Source organism: Ceratotherium simum, chromosome 17 (genome assembly GCF_057802395.1).
Source record: "Ceratotherium simum simum isolate JZ-2026a chromosome 17, ASM5780239v1, whole genome shotgun sequence".
Lineage (NCBI taxonomy): Eukaryota > Metazoa > Chordata > Mammalia > Perissodactyla > Rhinocerotidae > Ceratotherium > Ceratotherium simum.
The window spans coordinates 61,707,343-61,733,803 of NC_141916.1; the positions used below are offsets into that span (position 1 = coordinate 61,707,343).

At 42.7% G+C, this 26,461-nt stretch overlaps 1 pseudogene; it reads left to right on the forward strand.

Annotated features, from left to right (window-relative positions):
* The first annotated feature begins 10,529 nt into the window (after positions 1–10,529).
* LOC101391872 (small ribosomal subunit protein uS5-like) overlaps positions 10,530–26,461 on the forward strand; it is a 29,913-nt pseudogene continuing 13,981 nt past the window's right edge.

Sequence of the window (26,461 nt, forward strand, 5' to 3'; positions counted from 1 at the left end):
TTTTGCTTTATTTTATGTGAGATAATATCATATATATTATGTATGATAAATTTAACGATATATACAAATTATATACATATATATGTTTGCATTTAGATTTGGCATTTAGGGGGCCGGCCCAGTGGCTTAGCAGTTAAGTGTGCGCGCTCCGCTACTCGTGGCTGGGGTTCGGATCCTGGGCGTGCACCGATGTACCGTTTCTCCGGCCATGCTGAGGCCATGTCCCACATACAGCAACTAGAAGGATGTGCAATTATGACATGCAACTATCTACTGGGGCTTTGGGGAAAAAAAGGAGGAGGATTGGCAATAGATATTAGCTCAGAGCCGGTCTTCCTCAGCAAAAAGAGGAGGATTGGCATGGATGTTAGCTCAGAGCTGATCTTCCTCACCATCAAACAAACAAACAAACAAAAAATAAAAAATAGATTTGGCATTTAGACTTGTTACAGTTCTTGATAGACCCATACTTTCTCTACTGTACAACATCCCTAAAGTCAGTCTTGGTCAGATATGAACGTAGCAACAGTTTTCTGTGGTTAGCGTTTGCATGGGTTATCTTTTTCTGTTTTTTTCTTAAAAGTTTTTACCTATAGGTACCTTGTATTTAAATGTGACTGTCTAAGAGCCTATAGTTGTTTAGTTTTAATCAATTTAACAACTTTTTTATTTAACTGAAGTAATTAATCTATTCATAATAATTGGGACACAATTGAGTTTGAATCTTTATTTTACCACTGCTCTTTATTTGTACCAATTATTTTTCTGCCTTCTCTTTCACTGATCAGTTTTTGTTATAACATTTGCTTTTCTATTATCATGGCACTTATACATTTTTTGCTGTTACTGTATTGATTATCTAAGAGGTCATAACATGCATCCTTGCTTTATTAATAAATGCAAGGTTTTATGACATTTCAACTCCATTTTTTCCCTTTCCTGACTTATATACTATTTTTGTCATGTATCTTAATTCTATATCCATTTTAATATCCAGAACATATTATTATTATTGCTTTTAGTCAATATTAATTTGTTTACCCCTATATTTAACTTTTCTATGATTTTTCATTCTTGCCTGCATCTCCAGGCTTCCATATAAGCTCTTTTGAAGACTGTATCTAGAAGGTAGGCATGCCTACCTGATGGAAATAAGAACCTAGAGAGAGCCTTGAATCTTGTTTCCTTTCCATGAAGCAAATATTGTCACTGACTAGGTGCCTCCCGAGAAACTAAGAGGTGGGTTTGGAAGCAATTAACTGTTTTTCCAAGTTGTTTCTTTTCCTTTTGTATGTTAAGGAGATGTAACCACCAGCCATCCTGAAACTGACCAAGCCTCACCACGAGAGCTATGCCTGTGACCTTTGCCTTATTTTTAATGCAAAGATCTCTCCAGGAGGAGCTTAGGCCTCATTATGTGGAAGCATGTTCTCCAACTGAGGCTGTGCAAGCAAATAGCCTCCTCTCCCTTTTGAATATTCATTCCCCAACCAAGTAAAAGTTCCTGCTTTCCTTTGTTCAGGGACACCATGATTTTGGAAATGATTCCTCATGGCCTCCTATTTGCTGCAAATACACTTTACTTTGTGAGACAATTTCCACTGGTGTAGAGTTTTGTTTAACTCACCAGGAGGTGAGCCCACTTGGTTCAGTAACAAAGGGAGGATGTTGGGGGTAGTGGTTTAGGACTTCAAAGGGGAGGAAGGCAATTCACATGGTGATGGAAAAGGAAATGTTTGTAGACAACTGTTTACTGCGCCACCTATAGAGAATGTGGCCTGAGAAACAGAATTTCAATAAGATGGGCTTGTTGGTGCATTTCTTATCACACCCACTTTACATTATGCTATAGTTATCTCATGGTTTTAGTTCCTTCCTGGAACAGGCCTTCTATCTTAAATTCTTTTAGGCAGTTAGGGGGAAGGCCAAAGTTTCTTTCAGAGCCTTTTGTTCTTAAAAATAATCAAGGAAAAGAGACATATTTTGGGGTGGCCGATTCTGATCCCCTACACTTCCCAATTTAGTCAAACTTACACATTTTTATAATGTCCATATAGTTAATAATGTAGGTAAAGATAAAAAGTGATCTGTCCCTAAGTATTTCATACAATTCAAAAAAATATATGTAGTGCTCCTAAGAAATCAGGTTAGATCTGAAATTCAGTTGAGAATATAAAAAGTAAATACTTTTCTGTGCCTTTTGATTGGACAAGAGAAGTAGCCCATCGTGAACAAATATGTCAGAGGACAAAGTGTGTTCATGTTAAGAACACCACCATCACCACACAGGAAAGACTGATTGTACTGAAGTGAAAGAAAAAATGTATATGATGTACCTTAGGTAATTGTTAGTACATTGGAAAAAGGTAATTGTTGACAAAAAAATGTCATTTTTATGTACAGATATTATACAGTAGTGACTGCGGCAGGTGTACAAAGTGGTAGAAGCCATTATTCCTCCACTGAATATGATTGTTACCACACAAAGGGCACGATCTGCTCACCGCTAGACAAAAGCCAATCATCAAGAGGCAAGACGGTGGAAAAGAAAGGGCAGTTTATTACAGCTTGCTAGCAAGGGAGAAGATAGCCAACTAATGTCTCAAAGACCCATCTTAAGGCGGCACAAAATCTTATGGCAGTTAGATAGGCCATTGGGTTACAGGTGAGCGGGTTGGGAATGTTGACCTTCTGGTGTTACAGACTGGGAGTGCCACACCAGATCTTTCAGTTTCATTGATGATGGCTATCAGCATAGACTCTCTGTTCAGGGGGTCATCACATTCTTAAGGAACTCAAAAGAATGAAGTTATCATCTTATCACAGCTGGGAGGTACATGCACAAGCAGGGGTCGTAAACTCTACAGAGCAGTTAGACCTCCTGGAGGGTGCATATCCAGCTGGGTTAGTTTGTCAGAGGTCAGTCAATAGGGTTTCTTTTCTACAATGGCTTCCCTCATGTCAACCTTGTCTTGAGCTGGTATCATGATTATGCCAAATTTGTGCCTTGTTCAGCTCATAATCTTAATGGACAAAATTTCTGCTCCTATGAACTAAAATATGACAACCTTTAAAATATTTTACAAGGGATAAACATGTTTTGTGAATTCAGTGAGCAAATGGGATATTTTCATGTCTGTTCTAAAAAGTACTTTAACATATAAGAATACTCAATGGTCATCAAGATCAAACGTAATCAGCCACTGTTCCATGCAAATTAATGACAAATACTAATATATGTGTGCACATTTATATAAAACAATATTAGTATACAATATATAACATAAAATAAAATATTATATATTAATATTTAATATTAAATTACATTAGGAAACACACCATGCTTAAATCAGAAGCATCTTGGTGCAAATAGATCACAAATTTTTTGTGCAGTTACCGTGATGGGATACTGTCAACCAAGCGGAAGTTGTTAAGAAAGCTCTCAACAAGAAATCCTGACTATATGTAATGATGCATGCTTATTAGAAGGCCTCTGCCCTTGCTTACAATCAAAGTGAAAATTAATGAGACTAGTATTGTTAAAAATAATAAATCCAGGCCACTACCAAATTTTTTATGAGAATGTGATAAAAAAATATCGTGAATCAGTTTTATAGGATCCAAACACAAGGGTGATTTTTAAAATACCAACCTTTACATGCTGCTTAAGACCAGTCATTTAAGATGAAATATATTAGAACTTAAAGCTTCAGAATATTAAAGAGCCAAGACAGCGGCTGCTTTTTGTAAATTAGATACATTCATTGTAAATAGATTCTATCCTATTTAAATGCAAAATCTGAAGGCATTTAGGTTAATTTTGTATATCTCCATTCAAAAGGTGAAATTAAGATATCTATAATCTTTTTTTATGATAAGCCTCTTTCTTATAAGAGTTGATATTTTCATCCATAGATTCTGCATTGTCCATCTCTTTACTTTTTATTGTTGTTTATTTTCTACATCAGAAAGTATATTCCTATGTCTTGTTAAAGGTTTACATTCCTCTAACATATTTCAAAGGTACTTTCTCACGTGTTGATTTTCCTCCAATCAGAGACTCAGGGACCCGGCTACCTTCAGTTTGTGGATTTGCCATCATCAACGCGTGGCTTCAACTCTGGGTATGTTCCTGGGGTTTCTTCCACTCAGTTGTAAAGGGGAAATGTGTGGCACATCATGGGGCATGTTTTCATGGCCTGAGCCCATGCGTGGCAAATATCACACCCACCCCCATTTTCTTGCTGAGGACCACACTGCCTGGTCACACTCTGAATAGCAAAGAGGCTGGGAAAGGAAATCTTATTGTGGTGCTAGTGGAAAAGGAGAGAATTTGGTGAACAAGACCTCTTTTGTTTTTTAAAGATGTGCACAAATGCTATTTTTAGAACAATTAATTTTCTGGCTTGCACACGTTTTATTCAGTAAAAAATGTGACACAAAATCTGATTGCACAAATTAATCCCAGGGAACAAACTTATGAAAGAGAACAAGGACGTCACTCAATCAAGTTCACAGCACCACTGGCTCCTTGAAAAGCTGATTCACGGTGACTATCAAAAGGCGGTTGTTTTCTCAACTATAAGAAAACACACTACTAACAGTTGTAGAAGTGGGTGTGGGCTGATGTGAACCCCATTGCTCGGTCACAATGAGACACTGTCATGCATCCAGGACGGTGGACATCGCTATTCACTCAGCACACACAGAGCTGGCAGGGGAGCTCACTCCCCCCTGGGCTGTGAGCACTCTGCACTGCCCCGTGATTTATACGTTAGTGTCACATGGACACACAGGTTATATTCTCTAGTTTCAAATAAATTAATCCTTATAAAATGTATAAGTGGCTGAAAAATATTCCTGAGGAAAAAAATTAATCAGGTTAATTCCAAGATATGATATGGAGCAAAGATATCCTTAAGGATTGAAAAGAAAGCCAAACAAAACCGAAACCACAACAAAGGCTGATGGAGATGAGCTAAAACTAGGAGAATTCATCACCAGACAACTTGCTATAAAATATTATGTGAAGGGAACTTCTTCAGGCTGAGGCAAAACAACAAAGAGAACAGCCCGCACCATCAGGAACAAGGAAGAGCATCAGAAACGGCCACCTCTGGATAAACGTGAGGGCCTATTTTTCTCCTCTTAAATTATTTAATATACATATGACTTTTGAAGGAGAAAAGTACACCACAGGCTCAGAGGGTGGCGTTCAAGTCATATAAAGGTGACATGCATGACAACTACAACAGAGTGGAAGGTAGAAGAATCTATATGGCTGTAAGGCTCCTACATTTTGTTTAACTGGTAAAATGTTAAGTCCTAATTAAACTGCGAAACAATTTGTACACATAGTGTTATTCCCAGGACAACTAAAAATCATTACAAACTCATTCAAGAAAAATTGGACAACCCCAATAGTCCTATATGAAGAAATTTGAATAAGGCAGCAAAAACATTCACCACACACAGGTTTTTGTGAGAACATAAGTTGTGATTTCTCTTGCTTTACTGCCTAGGAGTGGGCTTGTGGGGTCCTATGTTAAGCATGTCCCACCCCAGGTCCTCGCCAAGTCCTCTGCACAGGCACTCTTCCCTCCCTCCAGAATCCTCGTGTGAGCCCTTTCTTCCCTCACAGTTTCCAAAGCTGCATCCTGGCAACAGGCCACATGGTGCACACTCTGCCACTGGCCCAGCTGGCAGCTGAAGGAGAACCTCGGAGCCCAGCTCTCCATTGAAGTTCAGACCTCCCCCAAGTGCTCTATGGGCTGTTCCCTGGGCAGGCTGTGCCCCTCACCCCACCCCGGGCACCGGGGGGCCAGCACCTGCCAGGAAGGCAAGGCTACCTCCAGCCTGCTCACTGCACCCACCCACTTCCCTTGGCCAGCTGGGCTCACCCAGCTGTCCCTGCCCCTCGGTCAACTCCCAGGCCACCCGAGAGGTATCCAGTGACTTTGCACCAATGCTTTCTCATAGCATCTCCAAAAGGATATTTCATGATCCTGCAGACCCTTTGCTCCTTTCTGGGGGTCCTGATCTCCATCCGCAGGCCTGGCCATCAGAGGAAGGCCATGCTGTCTGCTCACACCTCTGAGATGTCCTGCAGCTCACCGTCTGCTGTGGGCAAAGTCACTCCCTGTCTGGTCCAGGAGCAGGGAGTCACCCTGATGCTGCCCACAACACCCAGGTGTGCCCAGGACACCTGCACAGAGAAGACTGTGTTGCAGGCCCTTGGAAAGAGTGGGAAAGAGATGGCCAAGCAGGAGGAAGACCGCCCAGTCATAGAGAGGCAGGACGATCAGGGAAGGGGTCCTGATGGCACTAGGGGTGCACAGCCTGCTTTCAGGCCCCTGGGGGTCCAGGGAGGCCTCTGTTACTTCGTGCCCAGGCCCGGGTCTCTGCAGAGAAACTTCTATATCACGAGCTCAGAAGACAGATCCAACCAAAAATCCCAGACCTCACATGTGAACTCCAGCCCCAAAGGATATGCCATCACGAGCTCATACAGCTCCACCTGAGGGTTCCCGCCAGTTCAGAGGAGGAGGGATCTGGCCACATCCCAAGCCCAGCTGCCCCAGAGGTCCTCAAAGAAAGTGAGTGAGGAGGGCCCTGGTCTCCCTCTGCAGCTTCAGTGCTTTCCCAGAGGAAGAGCCAGCATGGGAAGGATGCAGGGGCAACAACAGGGCAGAAACAAACTTGGAGGAACACCCCACCCAGACCTGACAGTTCCAGGCCCCAAAAACACAAGATTCCTCTGCTCCCACACAGACAAGGGGACCTTCTGAGGCTGCCAGCACCCCGCGTTGGGTTTCCAAGTCACCACTGAAGACCTAGATTCAGAGAAGGAAGCAGCGCTCTAGCACATCAACAGTGCATTGCGGGGTGAGACCGAGGCATTCTGGGACTGCGGTGCCATGCACCCTTCCTGTTCTGTCCCCCTGCCTGCTGAGAGACTGCTCCTCCACCAGCTGCCCCTCCAGCCCCCTGCATGAAGCCACAGCTGGAGAAATGCAGGAACATCCAGGACTCCCTGGGCCCTGTGGCCATCCTACACTTTGCTGGAGTGGCCTCCTCTGTGCATCCTTTGTCTCGAGGAAGCACAGTTCACCAGGCCCCCTCTTCTCCCTGTCAGAGCCCCTTCCAGGCATGTCTTCATACTCGTTGCCCTCAGCCCCGTGCACCTTGCTGACCCCTGCTTCCTCCTCAGGATCAGGCAGGACTGACCTGTCTGCTAGGCCCCAAACCCCTCCACCCTTGCTCCCTCACCTGCACCAGGCATGGAGTGTGCAATCAGAAGCCCAGCTTCTCCCTGGCCTGTGCATGCAGCTGCTGCAGCGTCCCCTCCTCCCTTCATGTTGAAGCCCATCTGGGGGGCCCCTCTGAATGGGGGGAGGAGGCCATTTGCAACCCAAGGCCTCAGTCAGGGCTGATGCCAGTTCTGCCTTCACTGTAGCTCTCAGCACCTCGAGAATGGAGTCCCCCACACTCATGTGCATAGACTCTCCTGTCTTCACCCCACAGAGCACCCCTCCCATCACTGATCTTAGTGCCCCTCCCTCCCACCAGCCTACTGATCACTCCTGCTCTCAGTTCCAGCCCCTCGACCAGCACATCTGCAGGCTTGGCTCCCCAGCCAGCTTCTGACACTAAGGTCACCCTCATGGACACCACTCCACCTCCCCAACCTCTCCTCTCGGGGTCTCCCCTTGGCTCCAGTGGGAGCCTCTTCCCATCTGCCCAGGTGCTTCAGACACCCCCCCGTGACAGCATGGCCTCAGTTACAATCACCTGCCTGCACAGAGGTTCTGCAGCCCCATGCCAACTCTGAAACTTCTCGTTAACCCTGGAGCCACCGCCCAGCCCATATCTTGGGCCTCTGATGGATAGCAGCTCAGAGCGACCACCACTCACAGCTCTCCCCAGTATGGAAAACTGGCACCTCCAGCCCCGGCCTGGGCCCCAGCCTCTGCTCCAGGCCAGCCAGCCTTGGGCAGCACCACATGGGCAGGTTTTGGAGGTTCATCACCCACACCTTCCACCTTGGGCACCCATACCAGCACCTGGCCAGCCTTTGCTGCCACCCCAGTTGTATTCCCCTCTGGCACAGCCACTACCTCTAGCTTTGCAGCAGCCACCTACATGCCCAGTGCTGTGACCAATGGTGCGCTCAACATCTGGCAGCACTGATCGACATTTAACAGCACGAGCCCAGCCCCCTTCAGGTTGCAGGTTTTGGCAGCACCTAAGGGCTTTGGGAACAGAGAGGCCATCTCAGATCTGATCTGTTCCTTTGGGGCACTCAACATTACAGCACAAACAAGTGGGGCCCCAGGCACCACAACTGCTATGGAGGAATCGTAGACCTGAACACCTGGGGTCCCCCTCACTAGAGCACCCCCATGGTGACCACAGGACCCAGCACTAAGGAGAACCCTAGGTTTGGAGGCACAACTGCCCCCTCCTTAAGTCACATCCCCCTGGGGGCCTGCCCAGGCAGAGGTTGGGGCAGGTGCTGGTATGGGTGCTTATTTCCAACTGAAGGCCCAGCACCACTGCCAAAAAGGCTGCCTTTAGGGGTGTTTCCACCCTGGCCTCTACTCCTAGCAGCCCTGCCTCTGCAGCAGGCACAGCAAGGAGCAGCCTTGCCACTTGGGCCCCTTCTTCTGTCCCAGGCTTGGCTAACAGAAAACTGTTGGGCCATCAACCAGGTCATTTTCCTCCAGAACAGGATCCACTCCCTTGGGGTCTAAGAGGCAAATGCTGGCCTGAGATCCCTGTTTCCTCCAGAAGTAGCCAGTGTCCACCTTCCTCCCAGGCTGGACCGTGTGTGCCATGTGAAATGCAGGTCTAGACCTGACCTCCGTGATCCTGGATCAAACTGGGCACCAGAGACACAGCATTCCATTCCCACCCCTGCCCTGCAGTTTTCCCCAAAGGTGGGTGGTTTGGGGCAGTTGTCCATCCCAGTGGTCAGAGTCCTCAGGACAGCAGAGAGAGGTGTGTAGCAGGTTTACCTCCAGTCCTGGAGCATGGAGGAAGCCCCCTGCTGCCTACAGTTGACCATTCCCCTCTCGCTGTCTTCCTCCCAGAACCCTCGTGTCTTCTCCATAACTTACAATAAAGCCTTCTTCTTCCTTTGCATAATTCTCCTGTGTCTGTGCTCTGGAGATCAAGTGTGCAAGAGTATTGACCTGTGTGAGTGGTGACATGGGAGGCCAGACCTAACTGTTTAAAGGTTCCTGTGGCCCAGCTAATGGGGTGTAGAGAGGACACAACTTGAGGGCTACAAGAAGTGACACCTGAATATTAAAGGAGTGTTTTGAGTTGAAGTGATGCAGCCCAGGATAAAATGGGCCCAAGGGAGGGATCGACAGGGAGACTCATCCTTGAGTTTAGAACTGCTGATTCCCCCAACCTCTCTGACCCGGAGCAGCTGGTCATCCCTAGTGGACACCAGGAGTCCACACTCTCCACATTTATTCTTTTCTAATGGAGCAATTTCTTTTTTGACTTTTTACTTTTAAAGTTCTAGGCAAGTCACCTACATACATATCTCATCTACGGAGTAGAGGCCTGAAATCAAAGCTTCTGGGCTGGGGCAAACAAGGAAAGCTTTAATTCTAGAATGCGACATATCACTGAGCAATTTGTGATGCCTTGCTTTAAAAAAAGCAGAAGAACTCCCTAAATACATCTCTTCCCTTTTCCAAAAATTGGGGTGAAAGAGAACTATTTGCAAAGGAAACAGGTTAAAAGTTCATAGTAATTATAAAAGACTAAAAGACTTCCAGTTTGTGGTCCAATATGTATGGAGCTTAGAGATCATCACTCCTGTTGTCACAAAAAAAGGAAAAGCTGAACAAACTGAAAATCAACAATTCTTCTTAAATCCATCAGAGAATTGAGGTCACAGGGCAAACAGTCACCAAAAAACCAGAGAGACAGGTGAATACAAAGAATCACAGCTTAACGGAGCAGGCCTCTGCTGGAGCCAGGGTCTGGGCAGCAACACAAACTGTAATTGATGAAGCTCTGGAGGCTCAGTGTGGACAGGCTTGAGAGTTAAAAACTGAAGGAAGTCTTATGGGGGCCTCCACACTTTCATGAGTTTTACCTCCAGTAGTCCACCCCATTCCCAGGGTGAAGATCCAAGAAAACTCCTTCTTGCTTCTGGCAGGGAGAGCAGAAAAGCAACCATTTGAAACACACCCAGCACAGTCTGTTCTCCTTAAGAAAGTCTTCCCTCAAGGGAAACGGTTTTACCAGAGCAACCACCTTGGCTTCTACCAGAGCATCACTGGCCTGGGGAAAGGAAATACCCAAATTTAGTCCCCTCTAGCTTTCCATGTGTAGGAAGGCAAATACCCAACTCCAGCACCCTCGAGCATCCTCTCACCTAACAGAATAAAAGTCTGAGAAGCACTTGTAAAGGTCAAATCCAAGGGACAGCCTCACTAAAAGAATGAGATCCAATCATAGAACTATACAACACTTCTCCTTCCCCCACACCTTACCACTGCATTAATATGGTTCTTGGATCAAAATGGGATTTCAATGGAAAGAACTTCAAGTCTCAGATCTTGCTGAAGAAGAAGTATCAAGGGAAACCCAAAGAGAACAGGGCAGACAAAATAAACAACAAAAAACCTTGCAAAAAACAAAGGACCCCAGAGGAAACCGAGCTTCTGACACCTGTCGCAAGCAGCAAACAGTAAACATGGTTTAACTCCTAGAACATTAAAAACTCACATTAAAGGCCCATTTACCTCAGTTGCTTTTACCCAACATGTCTACCAGGCAGAGCTGCCCATATGGATTGTGTTGAGGGACAGTTCGTTTTGGCTGGGCCCCTTCTGTATATACAATTTGAGTCACCCCGGCTCAGCACATCAGCATTTTGGTATCTAATCTCATGCAATCCAGCAAAGAAATACCCTGCTGAGCCAGCAGTACTGGTCCACTGACTAGGCCACCTCAAGGAACTGGGGTTGGCCACAATGCCCTGGGGTGACATGATAGGTGCAAACCTTGGAACTCCTCTGGGTATTTGGTTGGGATGTGGGGGAATGGCTTGGCGTATGCCCTGAACAGGGGAAATGGGGTTGGAACCCCATTCTGACCAGGCACTGGGAGCCATGCCAAGACAGTGCTGGGAACCCTACTAAGATGACACTGCTGCCCTGATGGGTCCAATCATGGGAGAAACTTAGCCGTTGAAAGTGCATCAGGGCCCTCTGCAGCAGGATACCACTTGTCTGGGTTTAAGGGTGTTACCATTACCAGATATCCAACTCTATTATAAAACTCTTGTGATTCAAACAGTGAGTTACTGGTAGAACGGTAGAGAAAGAGACCACTGGAGCACAAAAGGTAGCCCGGAAAACAAAACTACACGTACACCTAGATTTGCAATATGACAGTGGCACTGCAGGTCAGAGTGAAAAACGGACCAACACAGCAAGTCCACATGGTGTGCGTCTCTGAGATCCTCTTATGAAAGTGCACTGGGGATCTTGAGAAAAAAGTCCACGAGTATTGTCGTCTCTGTGAGGGCGGGAAATCCTATCTATTTAGTTTAGTGATATATTACTGGTACACAGAACTATGCCTAGCACAGAAAATATTACGTAAATAGCTTCATTTTTGATTAGCAAAACCACAAAAATATATACCATCCCCAATAGCAGAACGGATAAATACATTTTTATATATACACACTGTAGAATATTTTGTATTGTTAAAAATAAATGAACTAGAGAAACAACCATAAAAATTTCAAAGGGCATAATATTAACCTATAAAGGGAAGTCACAGAAGAATACACCGTACAACATTTAATTTAAATAAGCGTAAAATAGAGATAGAATTAAATATGATACTCTTGAGTACTATAAACTAAAGCAAGGTAACAATTAACATAAAATTCAAAATAGTGGTAAATAGAGAAAATGGAGATTGCAAAGTGAACAGTCATTTTGTATGACTCAAAGTGGGTACTGGAACCTTAGCACTGTTTCTTTAAACTGTTTAAATACACACACAGGAGACTATAAAGATAAGTCTTTTTCTATTTCTTTATCTGGATGTGAGAACATGAGAGCCCTTTTTAATTTCTTTCTTTAAACCACACACACACATTTAAAACAAGAAGAAGAAGGACTCTTTAAGTTTCTGTCTGGGGCAAGTTGATGATCTGTTGGTTACTGTCGTGAAGACTAGTTTAAGAGGGGTTGGACACGATGAGAAACAGGGTGACACATCCAACGTTGTCTTTGAATCATGACCTACACTGGGTAGCAAATGTGAAAAAATAGATCATGGATTTTATTTCACTTTTCTTTAAACTTACCATGTAAGTTTTTCTGGCACATACGAAGTGCTTAACAAATGTTCTTTGAACGAATTACTTACTGTGATAACATTTAAATGTTTAACTTTCATAACATCCCGTCCTTACAGAGCTGATGAATAGCGGGCTTCACACCCAGGCATTTGGGATGATGCGGCTCCCTCTCCACCACTGTGTCATAATATGTGGTGAAAGGGTGGAAGGCTATGTAAACTCAGACGTGAATGCCTGCCACAATGACCAAAGCCACAGGGGAAGGGTTACAAGCGGTTTTTGTTCTCCCTTTCATGTCCCACGTGGCTTTTGACTTTAGCACAATAAGAATGCATTGATTTTATAAATAGGGTACTGCTGTTATTAAACAAGATGTAAAATATAGAAATGAGGAGAAAAGATTTAAAATCTCTAGAACATTTTATTTCAGTATACACTCTTTTATTTTTTTCTGACATTAATTTTTACAATTTATTTTTCATTTTGTTTGAATTAATTCAAAATTTAAAAACTTAACAGTTAAACACAGATAGTACTCACTCCCAGTCTTGTGCCCATCTTCCCATCGGCCGATCTTGACGTACGCTGGGTGAGACTTTGTTTTTACCTAACACATCCTGAATGTATATCATATCTGGACATAGCAGCATAGTACTCCATCAGGCGTATAGATCACAGATAAAATGTCACAATTTTTTTTACGTTATCCTTACTACTTCTAGAGTGGCAATAATTTTATCAGATTTTTAAAAACCTTCTAAGTGTTCTAGTAATCTTATGAAAAGACAGCTGTCACCTCATGACAGCCTTTCATGCAGGACCTCGAAGTTAACCAATGGATCCATGCGGGTCAAGGGACCAAATTTCTATTCCGAGGTTTTCCAACCCAGACCAAGTTTTAAGTTTCATTGGTTAGTTCAATGGGTGTTCAAGTTCATGACTTTCACACAGATTTAAAGCTTTAAACTTAATGTATTTTGGGGAAATGATATACACATTGACTTTCACACAACCAACGCTGCCAAACTCACTACTCCGTCATTATGACACATGGATCTTGCCTCTCAGTCTTACTGGATGTTTCTTTTCACCTAATTAGAATCTCATGATAATTAATATGGTATCTGGATGTTTCTCTGCATGGACAAGAGGGATTGAACCCATGTGGTTGATCTGATTCTTAGAAACATGTGGTTAATTTATCATTTTGGCATACATATTCAAACTTTTTAAAATTGCTTATTGTGATGATTGATGCTGTTGATGACACCTTCATATTTTTGTTAAGTCTATTAATACTGATTTGGTTAATCTGATACACACACTGACGTGCATTATAAACCATCTGAGAGGCTTGCAGCATGAACACAGGGGAAGGGGTGATAGGGTCACCATAGGCCTCAGTTGGGACTAGAAGGCGGGTAGTGGGGTGAGGGGGGACCCTCCAGGTATGTGTCCTCAGGACCCCCAGACCTGTCGGAGGGGAAGAGCAGGAAGAAGTCGGGCCCAAGGGAGCCCCGCGGATCCCGGGAAGCTGAGTGAGGACAGGAGGAGCCCATGGCCGGGGAGATGGAAGGGGGCTGGGCGGACCGGACTGGCCTGAGCCCCCGCGCTGGGGATGTCCCTGGCCCCCTGGGGGCAGACAGAGGCCCCGGGCCCTGAGTCCGGCCTCGGGGCTCTCGCTGTTCATCTCGGCCCCGCCCGGCTTGGCCTCCATCGCCTCCAACCCCAGACTGTGACTCTGTTCCTCCACCCCGGGACGGCAGAGCGCGACTTTTCTTCCTTTGGCTCATTTCTTGTATCTCGTTTTCCCTTTGTACTAGGAGCACCCCATCGCCCAATTGGACCTGAGGCTGAGTGTTGGGAACAGTCAGCGGGTAAAAGATGCAGATCCGGACAGACTTGATTCAGCGCCCACTACACGCCAGCCGCTGTCAAATTTCCAGAACCCGCCGCCTCCTGTCCCCTGTGCATTTGTCGGGGACAAATTTGCCCCCCACCCCCGAAATGCCTAGTGGAAACGTCTGAAACCTTGAAAGAATTCATTATGATCTCAAAGCAACAAACGTTAATGATAATATCAAAGTTTGGAGGATTTCTCATATTTTGTCAATGTGTGCGTGCATTATGAATTTAAAGTCTATTCCTAAGTTACAGATTGAACTGTACTGTGAAGCCACAAAAGTATACAGCACTTGTGTTCATCTAAAACTAAATATGTATCATTTTTAAACCAAGCAAATAGTGATATAGTGCTGTCATAGGAAAAATGAATATTAGAAATAACCTTAAAACCAACTTATCAATTTTATTTTCCCCAATCATTTTTTAGGAATAATCTATTTCATTTTAATAACAAGACTGTCAGTTTTGGGGAAATTAGAATTTCCCTCTATTTTTCATCTATTTTTAAAGTATTTAGAAGATATTCATCTTCAAGAGTAATGATATTCTAGAAGGGACCTGGACATCCTCTAGCCGAGAACACTTTTGATGCTAGTAAATTTTGAATTATATTTTACTGATGAGTCACATCCTTAATTGAAGTTAATAAAAGATTTGTTACAATAAAGTAAAATGCTCGTTATTAAATACTCTCTTCAAAAAAGATAAATTGTTTATTTTACTAATCTGGTATTTTTGTTTATGGAATATTTGAATTTTGATCTTAAAAAAATAAATGTACTGAATTTAATCTTTTAAATAAACTGCTCCTATGTATTTTTTTTTTTTTTTTTTTGCTGAGGAAGATGCCACCTGAGCTAACATCTGCTGCCAGTCTTCCTCTTTTTGTATGGGAGCCACCACCACAGCATGGCCACTCACAGATGAGTGGTGTAGGTCAGTGCCTGGGAATTGGGCCCAATCCACCAAAGCAGAACATGCCAAACTCAACTACTGGGCCACTGGGTTGGCCTGCTCTTATGTTTTAAAAAGATAAAATAAACCGTCTGCCAAAACCATGTAACCACCTATGTATATTTTACTTTCTTATTAATATCCACAAATATTAAGCCTAAGCAACCACATTTACTTTTATTTGGTATGAAATTACTACTTGATACTCTTACTTTACCTTGGAACTTTTGGCGTATTATTCTGAGCTAAGGGACTTGCCCAAACATTTTTCACTGGAAATTACTACTACTACTTCCACTAATAACAAACTCCAATTGCTTGCTTCCATTCTCATAAACATACTAGAATTGGGGACAAAAGTAGATGTTCCAGACACATCTTGCTTTTTGCTAACTAAAAATATGACTCAGCACAACTTCATGGAGTCTTGATTCCACTTAGTGGGGGCTTCGTAAGAGAATAAATTCACAGTAGTGTTCATGAAAGTTACCGGTGGACTCAATGTTTTCAGTGGTGCCCGTAGACTACATTTAGGAAAAGAACAGGAAATTTTTTTTTTTTTTTTTGCTGAGGAAGATTCACCCTGAGCTAACATCTGTTGCCAATCTACCTCTTTTTGTATGTGAGCCACCACCACAGCATGGCTGCCAATGAGTCGTGTAGGCCCACGCCCAGGAACCGAACCTGGGCCACCAAAACGCAGCAGGTCAAACTTAACCACTAGGCCACGGAGGCTGACCCTAGGAAAAATTTGTTTAAAGTCCTAACTTATACTAATTACTTAATTATTTGATTCATTACCACATTATAAAATATTTTACCTTTGAGGTTTCTGCTTTTCCTGAGATGGATGAACGTTTGATATACCACTGCTCCAGCAGTGGACAACTAAGTAAGACGGAACACACACAGTACACAAACATGTAGCAGCCTGAATGAACTAAGACAGCTGGCAAGCCCTGTCAGTCCTATCTCCAAAAAACATATACGGAGAATCTATTCACTTCCTTCCATTTCCACTACCATCTATTTCCAGGTGACCATCATCTCTTACCCAGAAGAGCCCAGTAACCTCCAAACTGGGCTCCATAGAACCACTCACTGATCCCTTCTTCACAAATGTAAACAATCATTCCACTCCACTCTGCTTAAACCGCCCCCATGGCTTTTTTTGATGCTAAAATGAAATCCCAAATCCTCAGCTCCAATGTCCTGCATGACCTGGCCCCAGATTGCTGCCCCCATGTCTCATGCCACTCTCCCACTCACTCACTACATTACAGTCCAGACACACCAACCTTTCAAGTTTTTCTCCCTCCAGGCTTTGCAACTGCTCTTCTCTCTACCTGGAAGGTAGAGGTGATCCACAAAATGAAAAACCACCTGCTACTCCATTCTGGAGTCTCATATATCTTTTTACCTTAACCAAGAAATAGTATATACATTGAGCATCCACTCCTCAAAACTAAAGGATGGTAGGTAAAAAAGAAAAATGAGGGAAGTTATGGAGACAGAACTATATCACAGAATCATAAGGAGCATGTATTTAGTATTGGCTGGGCAAGATGAGGAAGAAGACAACATGCACCTACCCCTCCAGCCTCCTATTTCCCCCCCTTGTGAGAGCCATGGACAGCAAGGAATTTCTCTCTGGACTAAAGTGCTAGCCAGTACATGACTGTGCTCCCTTATTTACAAATTTAGATGTTTTAGAGCTGTCATATTTAATGTCACTTTCCTGCTAATATCAAGAATTAGACTATTGGTATAATTGCAATGATTCTAGATGGAGCAGGAAAACTGAATTAGGCATCAATGGGTTTCTTCACAAGCATCCACCCTCCTTAGAAATGTTTCATGAAACTGAGTTACTTAACTCTAATTATTGGATCTTTATAAGTCTGACAGCTTTCAAAACAGTAGTTCTCTAGCTTCATATTCAAAAACAAAATCTGCATTATTTACTTTCTACAGCTGCTTTATTCTTCATTGAAGTCAAAAGAATGACCATGCAAGCAGGGAGCATGAAAACAAGAGGGCACACTCTTGGCCTGGCCTGCTCAATATCTGAGTTCCAACTGACTGTAATTGAAGCAAGTACCACCAGGATTCTGACTAAATTCTAAATTTTCAGTATATATTAGCATTTTCCATAGAAACAGAACCAGCTGGAGAAGATAAATGGATAGATAGATAGATAGGTAGATAGATAGGTAGATAGATAGATGAGAGAAAGAGAGCATACACATGAGGGAGATTTATTATGAGGAATAGGCTCATGTGATTGTGGAATATAAGGAAACAATGGAATATAAGGAAAAGTTAATATGCACCCACTGTAGATATTCAGTATTCATTCACTCATGTAGTAAGTATTCACTGAACACTTACCATATGCAAGACAAATGTGTCAGTGAATAAGACAAGACAATGCTGCACTCATCAAAATTCTATTAAAAAAGATATTTAAAAGGTATAATAGCTAACAGTTCTTTGCCACTGATTATGTCAGACCCTATGCTACATGTTTTATTCGCATGCATTTCTCATTTACTCCTCACAAATCTCATATTTTAAAAATTACATGTGAAGGAAATGTGGTTTGCTGAATAATGGCTTCCCAAAGATGTCCGTATCCTAACCCACAGAATCTGTGAATATGTTAATTTACACGGTAAAATGGAATCTTAGGGATGTGACTCAATTAAGGATGGTAGATTCTGGGTTCCAGGTGGTCCCAATATAATCAGAAGAGTCCTTATAAGAGGGAGTTGGGGGATCAGAGTCATTGGTAGATGTGAAGGCAGAAGCAGAGGTTGGAGTGATTTGAGAAGGGACAATGAGCCAAGAAATGCAGGCAACCTCTAGAGGATGAAAAAGGCAGGAAAACGACCCTTCCCTAGAGGTTCCAGAAGGAACACAGGCCTGCTGACACTCTTGACTTTAGGCCGGTGAAACTGATTTCAGACTTCTGATCTCTGGAACTGTAACATAATAAATTTGTGTTGTTTTAAGCCACTGCATTGGTGGTGATTTGTTGTACCGGCAGTAGGAACCTAGTACAGGAAGAGAATTTTTAGGAGGTGGGTGCACTAAACCACTGGTTCTCAGTTAGCGCTCTACCTTTCAGTGATTGAGTCATGAAATTTGATGTGGGAGCAGGTTATTTTGAAAATGTTCCTTGAGTGACTCTAATATTCACTCACTGCTGAATAAAAGCTTTTGGTAGGGAAATGAGAGATCAGAACTTGCTCAAAATTTCACGTGGGAGGTAGAACTTCCAGGCAACAACTACATTTCATTGCATCCTGGTGATATTTATAACTTTAAGTTGTTAAATCCCACTACCAACCGAAATTAAACATTCTAACTAAATAGGAGTATAAAGTCAAAATCATAAAAGGTACAATTCTGTACACACAAATATACAATTTTGTGAACAAGTTTTTACCTCTTCACAGATTTACTTCTTCACAGATTACAGATGGAGGTACTTTGCCAATAATCTTTAAGATTTTTCAGCATTTTACCTTCTGTACATGCCTAAAGCTGTCATTTAAACTTTTTGTATATTTTTCATTTGATATTTAATTATAAAAAATAAAACCCTCATCTGCAAAGGTCCCTCTGCACTCTACCTCAGTATACCTCAAAGTCGTTAGGAATCCATTCATCCTTCCCTTATTAGCTCCCTTACCCATGTGTACTCACTCATCACATATCATGTGTGTTTAGCACATACAAGACTCCCCTCTACAATCCTTTGTGCTTGTGGAGATACACAGACAAATAACACACAGTCCCCACCATCAAGAAACCATTTCCTTCATGTTTTATCAGTAAGTCCTAAACTCCTTTATAACTGTACCTTTTACATCAGATAATAATTGTTTATGTCTATCCCAAGACAGGGAGCTCCTGTGGGCAGGGAGCAGGTCAGGTTCATTTTCACATCTGTGGAATTCACAAATGTGTGCTTACACAGGGTTCTGATGGACTGAATCAACCTAAAAGGAGAATAAGGTAAACACACAAAGAATTCACTCTACAGATCAAATTTTTAAAATGAGAATATGGAAAATCACATTCTATTGGGAGAATTTTACCAGATTGAGATAGCAGATATGGCAGAGTCAGGGCGCTATGGTTACCAACCATTTCTGTTTCCTCCTGAGCACAAAGGAAGACAAGATTTTCCAGCCTCCTCAATACAGGTGGAGTCAAGCGAGGTCACATGGGATCACGTGACGAGTTATGGCCCATGGAACATGGGTCAAAAGAATATATGGCCCCTAATGTCAGTCTCCCTTCAGATTTTCTGTCCACCCTCTTCCTCTTTCTTGGCAACACCAGAGGCCACAAGTCAAAGACATTGGTCTTATAAAATGGAAAGAGTCTGGATACCTAAATGTCTGCATGTAGTCAGCCTCCTCCCCCACTACCACTTTCATTAAGAACCGTGATATAAGCAAACAATAAACTTTTTTGCAACGAGCCCCTGAAATGTTGGGGTTGTTTACAACAGGAGTTATGCCCTAACTAATATAGAAGACGATGGCTTTCCAGGCAAAAGGGAGCCACATGAACAAAAGCAGAAAGGCAGGAAAACACAGCGCATGGCTGGAAAATATGAGGAAGAAAAGAGTCAGAAGTCCATCCTAATGAAAAACTGAGGGGCCGGCCCGTGGCATAGCAGTTAAGTGCGCGCGCTCCGCTGCTGGCGGCCCAGTTTTGGATGTCGGGTGCGCAGTGATGCACCGCTTGTCAGGCCATGTTGTCGTGGCATCCCATATAAAGTGGAGGAAGATGGGCACGGATGTTAGCCCAGGGCCAGTCTTCCTCAGCAAAAAGAGGAGGATTGGCAGATGTTAGCTCAGGGCTGATCTTCCTCACACACACACACACACACACACACAAATCAACAACTGAGAGCCAGATGCCAGGAAGGCCTTGACTGATGAATGAATCTGAAAGAAAAGGAAGATCAATAGTTTTCTAAAAGTGATGCAATCGAAATAGTATTTTAGGAAGTACGGCTTGGCAGCAATGTGATCTGGACAAAAAATTTAAGTTCTTTCTTTCTTTTTAGCCCTGAGCTAACATCTGTGCCAATCTTCCTCTACTTTTTGTACGTGGGACACTGCCAAAGAATGGCTTGATGAGCACTGTGTAGGTCCGTGCCTGAGATCCAAACCCGTGAACCCCAGGCCGCAAAAGTGGAGCACGCGAGCTTAACCACTATACTACCAGGCTGGCCCCCAAATTTAAGTTCTTTTCATGGGATAAAATCCTAACTCAAGTTAGATTATAGAAAAAAGAGTTACTGACTCACATAACTAAAAAGCCAGGCATAGTTGGATCCAGGGGTTCATCAGAACTCAGTCTTTCTCTTGATTACTCAGCTTTCCCTGTAATGGTTTTATCTCAAGACATGATGATCCCCAGCAACTCCAACCTTGCTTTCTATTAGCATCAAGTTCAGCAGAAAGAGATTCTCTTTCCCAACTCAGGACTGAGTTTATTTTCACAGGACCTGATTAACATGTGCAGCTCTGAAATAATTACTGAGGTCAAGTTCAGGTCACATGCTCTTGGCTGCAGGAGAAGAGCAATCGTATTGTATCCATTACTTATTGCTGCAGTAATGCTGGGTAACAAACACTCAGAGAGCTTCAAGGGCCTACAGTGATAAGCTGCTCACATGCCTGGGGTCTGCTGGGATTTGCCAGGAAGGCCCTGTCCCACTCATGGCCTTCCATGGCATAGCAGAGGCAGAAAAGAGGATTCAGAAACATCCAAAGCTTCTTGAGGCCTCGATTCACTTTTATGTAATTCTGTTGGCCAAAGGAAATCACGTGGGTTGGGGAAATAAATTCCAACTTTATAGGAAAAACCCGAAGTTTTCAGGAAAAACCCCAAAGGCACATACTAAAGGGTGTGATGCAGTCAGGGATGAAGAACTGGGACCATTGATGCAAATAATCTATCACACCCATCAAAACTCCATGGGCAGAGTGGGAGAGGGATGATTGTCCAAGGAAAATATGAGTGCTATTGGTGGAAAAAGTGGTGAATAGATTCCGGTTAGCAAAGTCAACAGAGGGCCACTTGTGGCTGACAGAGCAGAAGCAGAGTGTCTGAAAATAGACGCAGTATTCGTTTCCCAGATCTGCTGTAACAAATTACTACCAACTGGGTGGCCTAAAACAACACTGTATTCTCTCACAGTTTTGAAGGCCAGAAGTCTGAAATTGAGGTTTCAGCACGGCAGTGCTCCCCTGAAGGCTCTGGGGAGAATCCATGCTGTGCCCCTTCCAGTTCCTGGTGGCTCCTGGCGTTCCTTGGCTTGGGGCTGCAGAACTCCAATGTCTGCTTCTGTGGTCACATGGCCTTCTCCTCTGTGTGTCTTCTCCTTTTCTTATACAGACACTTAAAAAAAAACTTTATTTTTTTAGAGCAGTTTTAGGTTTACAGCAAAATTGAGAGGAAGGTGCAGAGATTTCCCATATACTCCCTGCCTCTCCATGTGCATAGCCTCCCCTATTATCAAATTATTATTATATGACCAAAGTCATACATTTGACAAAGCTACATTGACACATTATAATTATCCAAAGTCCATAGTTTACATTGGGGTTCACTTTTGGTGTTGTATAGTCTATGGGTTTGGGCAAATGTATAATGACTTGTATCCATCATCATAGTGTCATATAGAGTATTTTCACTGCCCTAAAGATCCTCTGTGCTCCATCTATTCATCCTTCCTCCCTCCCCCAGCCTCTGGCAACTACTGATCTTTTACTGTTTCCATAGTTTAGCCATGTCATGTAGTTGGAATCTTATGGAATGTAGCCTTTGCAGATTGGCTTCTTCTTAATATGCATTTAAGGATCCTCTATGTCTTTTTATGGCTTGATAGCTTACTTCATTTTAGCACTAAATAATATTCTATTGTCTGACTCTACAACAATTTATTCATTTGCGCACTGAAGGACATCTTGCTTGCTTCCAAGCTTTAGAAATTATGAATAAAATTGCTATAAACATTCTTGTGTAGGTTTTTGTACGGACATAAGTTTTTAACTCCTTTGGGTAAATACCAAGGAGCACAATTGCTGAATCATATGGTAAGAGTAGGTTTAGTTTTGTAAGAAACTGTCAAACTGTCTTCCAAAGTGGCTGTAACATTTTGCATTCCCACCAGCAAGGAATGAGGGTTCCTGTTGCTCCACATCCTCACCATCATTTGGTGATGTCAGTGTTCTGGGTTTTGGCCATTTTGGTAGGTAATAGTGGTATCTCATTGTTGTTTTAATATAGGCACTTTTCATTGGGTTTAGGGTCCACCTAGTGAATGCAGAATGATGTCCTCTCGAAGTCTTTAACTTAATTCCATCTGCAAAGACTGTTTTCCCAAATACAGTCACATTCACAGGTACCAGGGGTCAGGACTTGGACATATCTTTTTGGGGGCTACAATTCAACCCACTACAGATGCTGTTATAAAGTGTCAGTAAAGATAGAATACAAGCTAATACAGACTTTTCAATAGTGGGAATGCAAAGAAAGTAATGTCTGAAAAATGTTAGAAGTAGAATCACTAGTATTTGAGACAGGTGAAACTTGTCCATTTCCCCACACTTTGATGACAGGTTATAATAAAAACAAGTCTCAGACCAAATTCTACCATTTCTACAGACATTTATTAGACATGTATTTGTGAGCAAGCACAAAGCAGTTCATACTACATGATAAAGAACCCAGTTCTTTGTCCTCTTAAGTGTTCTAATGACCTTTGTGTAAAAGTCCACTTGAAGCTGACTCAAGGATCAGGAGTGACGTCAGCATCATGGTGGAGTGAGCTTTCCCATGAACTCTTCCCCTGACAAGATACAACAAAAGGAACAGTCACAGACCAACAACGGAATCCCAGACAGTGAAAAGCTAGAGTGGAAAGATCCACACTGCCGCACATCTGAGAGCAGAACGTGCTGGGCCCCCGGAGGAAGTGGGGAGAGGTAAGGAGAACTCCTCTCCCTCCCCATCAGATCAGCGATCCCGGTCCGCGCAGCTCCCAGAGAGGGGGGAGGGGCGGCCCTCGGCGGGGAAACTGCTCTTCGGGCTCTCTCAGCCAGTGGGAAACTCCCGCACAGAGGACTCAGAAGAGCCACAGGGATACTATCAACATCTGAGCACCCCAGAGAGCGGATAAAGAGGGGCAAACGAGAAGCCTCCCACATCAGGGACCCAGAGGGCAAAAGAGAGCTCCCCTCTCCCCGCAAACCAGACCCTGCAGCTCAACCGACCAGACCAGACCTAGCGATTCACGGCAGACCAGACCAAGAGATCTGCGACAGACCAGACCAAGTGATCTGCGGCAGACCTGATCAAACGACCGGACCTGTGGATCGCAGCGGGAAAAAAACAAAAAACAAAAAACAAAACTGCGGATCACAGCAGAAAAACTGGGGCAGAGCGCAGGGGGCTTAGACTACACAGCCCTTTACCACCAGACAGTGGCGGCAGGTGGAAATTGCAACCAGAGATTTCCAGGATGAGGAAAAATAAAACCAACACAGGAACCACAATGCAAAAATATATGAAATCACCAGACCAGAAACAAAATGACAAGCACCCAGAAATCAACCCCGAAGACACAGAAATCCATAAACTAAATGACAGAGATTTCAAAATAGCTATCATAAAAACACTCAATGAAATACGAGACAACACAGACAAACAATTCAATGAGATTAGGAGTTTCTTCACAAAAGAGATTGAAATCATAAAGAAAAACCAATCAGTGCTGATGGAGATGAAGAACACAATGGAGGAGATAAAGGAGAATCTGGAATCTTTAAAGAACAGAGCGGACAATATGGAGGAAAGAATTAGCAGTTTAGAGGATAGGAATACAGATATACTCCAGATGGAAGAGGAGAGAGAACTAAGACTAAAGTGAAATGAAGAAAGACTCCGAGAAATATCTGACTCTATTAGAAAATGTAACATAAGAATTATAGGTATTCCTGAGGGAGAGGAGAGGGAAAGAGGAACAGAGAGCCTATTCAAGGAAATAATAGCTGAGAATTTCCCAAATCTGGGGAAGGAGCAGGAAATACCAGTAAGCGAAGCCAACAGGACACCTATATATATTAACAGACAAAGGCCTTCACCACGACACCTAGTGGTAAGGCTAGCCAGGGTCAACGACAAAGAAACCATATTAAGGGCAGCTAGACAAAAACAAAAAATAACGTACAAATGAACTCCCATCAGGCTCTCAGCGGATTTCTCAACAGAAACTTTACAGGCTAGAAGAGACTGGAATGATATATTCAAAATACTGAAAGACAAAAACTTTCAGCCAAGAATACTCTATCCAGCAAAAATATCCTTCAAATGTGACGGAGAAATAGTAACTCTCCCAGATAAACAAAAGCTAAGGGAGTTCATGGCCACGAGACCCCCACTACAAGAAATACTCAACAAGGCCCTCAGGCCTGAAAAAAGAAGAGAAAGGGAACACAAAGCTTGGAGCAAGGAGAAAAGTAGGTAGACAAACTCAGAAAAATAGTAGATCTTTACCGGAATAGGTTAGCAACCACTTAAATACTAAATTCAAAGATCAAAGGAAGAAACTCACCAAAAATAAATTTAACCTCATCACTGTAAACACACAGCCACAACACAAGATAGAATAAGGTACAACAAGAACAACTTAGAAGGGGAAGAGGAAAGTGATTGAATTGACTTAGTATAAGGAAATAGGAGGCCATCAGATAATGGACTATCTCATACACAAGATTTTTTGCCCAAACCTCAAGGTAATCACTAAACAAATAATCAAAACAAAACCACATGTGATAAACAAAGAGAAAACTAGAAGAGTCATAAGACACAACAACCAAACTGAATTGGCAGTCCAAAACAAATGGGACAAGAAACAAAGGAAATGCAAAAGAACCAGAAAATAAGTGAGAAAACAGCAACATTAAGCCCTCATATATCAATAATTACCCTAAATGTAAATGGATTGAACTCTCCAATCAAAAGATACAGAGTGGCAGGATGGATTAAAAAGCAAGACCCAACAATATGCTGCCTTCAGGAAACACATCTTAGCACTAAAGACAAGCACAGGCTCAGAGTGAAAGGATGGAAGACAATACTCCAAGCTAATGGCAAACAAAAGAAAGCAGGTGTTGCCATACTCATATCAGACAAAGTAGACTTCAAGATAAAACAGGTTAAGAAAGACAAAGAAGGGAAATATATAATGATAAAAGGAACACTCCATCAAGAAGACATATCACTTATAAATATATATGCACCCAACATAGGAGCACCAATGTACATAAAGCAACTATTAACAAACCTAAAAGGAGAAATGAACAACAACACAATAATAGTAGGGGATCTTAACACCCCACTTACAACAATGGATAGATCATCCAGACAAAAAGTCAATAAAGAAATAGTAGACTTAAATGAAAAACTGGACGAATTGGACCTAGTAGACATATACAGAGCACTCCATCCAAAAACAGCTGACTACACATTCTTCTTAAGCGCACATGGAACATTCTCTGGGATAGACCATATGTTGGGAAACAAAGCAAGCCTCAATAAATTTAAGAAGATTGAAATCATAACAAGCATCTTTTCAGACCATAAGGCTATGAAACTGGAAATGAACCATGAAAAAAAAACTGGGAAAGTGACAAAAATGTGGAGAATAAACAACATGCTACTGAACAACCAATGGATCATTGATGAAATTAAAGGAGAAATCAAAAACTATCTGGAAACAAACGAAAATGATAATATGCCATATCAAACCATATGGGATGCAGCAAAAGCAGTCCTGAGAGGGAAGCTCATAACGATACAAGCCCACCTTAACAAACAAGAAAAAGCCCAAATAGGCAACCTTAAATTACACCTAACAGAACTAGAAAAAGAACAAACAAAGCCCAAAGCCAGCAGAAGGAGAGAAATAATAAAAATCAGAGCAGAAATAAATGAAATTGAGACCAAAAAACAGTAGAAAGGATTAATGAAACAAAGAGTTGGTTCTTCGAGAAGATAAACAAAATCGACAAACCCTTAGCCAGGCTTACTAAGAAAAAAAGAGAAAAGGCTCAAGTAAATAAAATTAGAAATGAAAGAGGAGAAATTACAACGGATACCACGGAAATACAGAGGATTATAAGAGAATACTATGAGAAATTATATGCCAACAAATTGGACAAT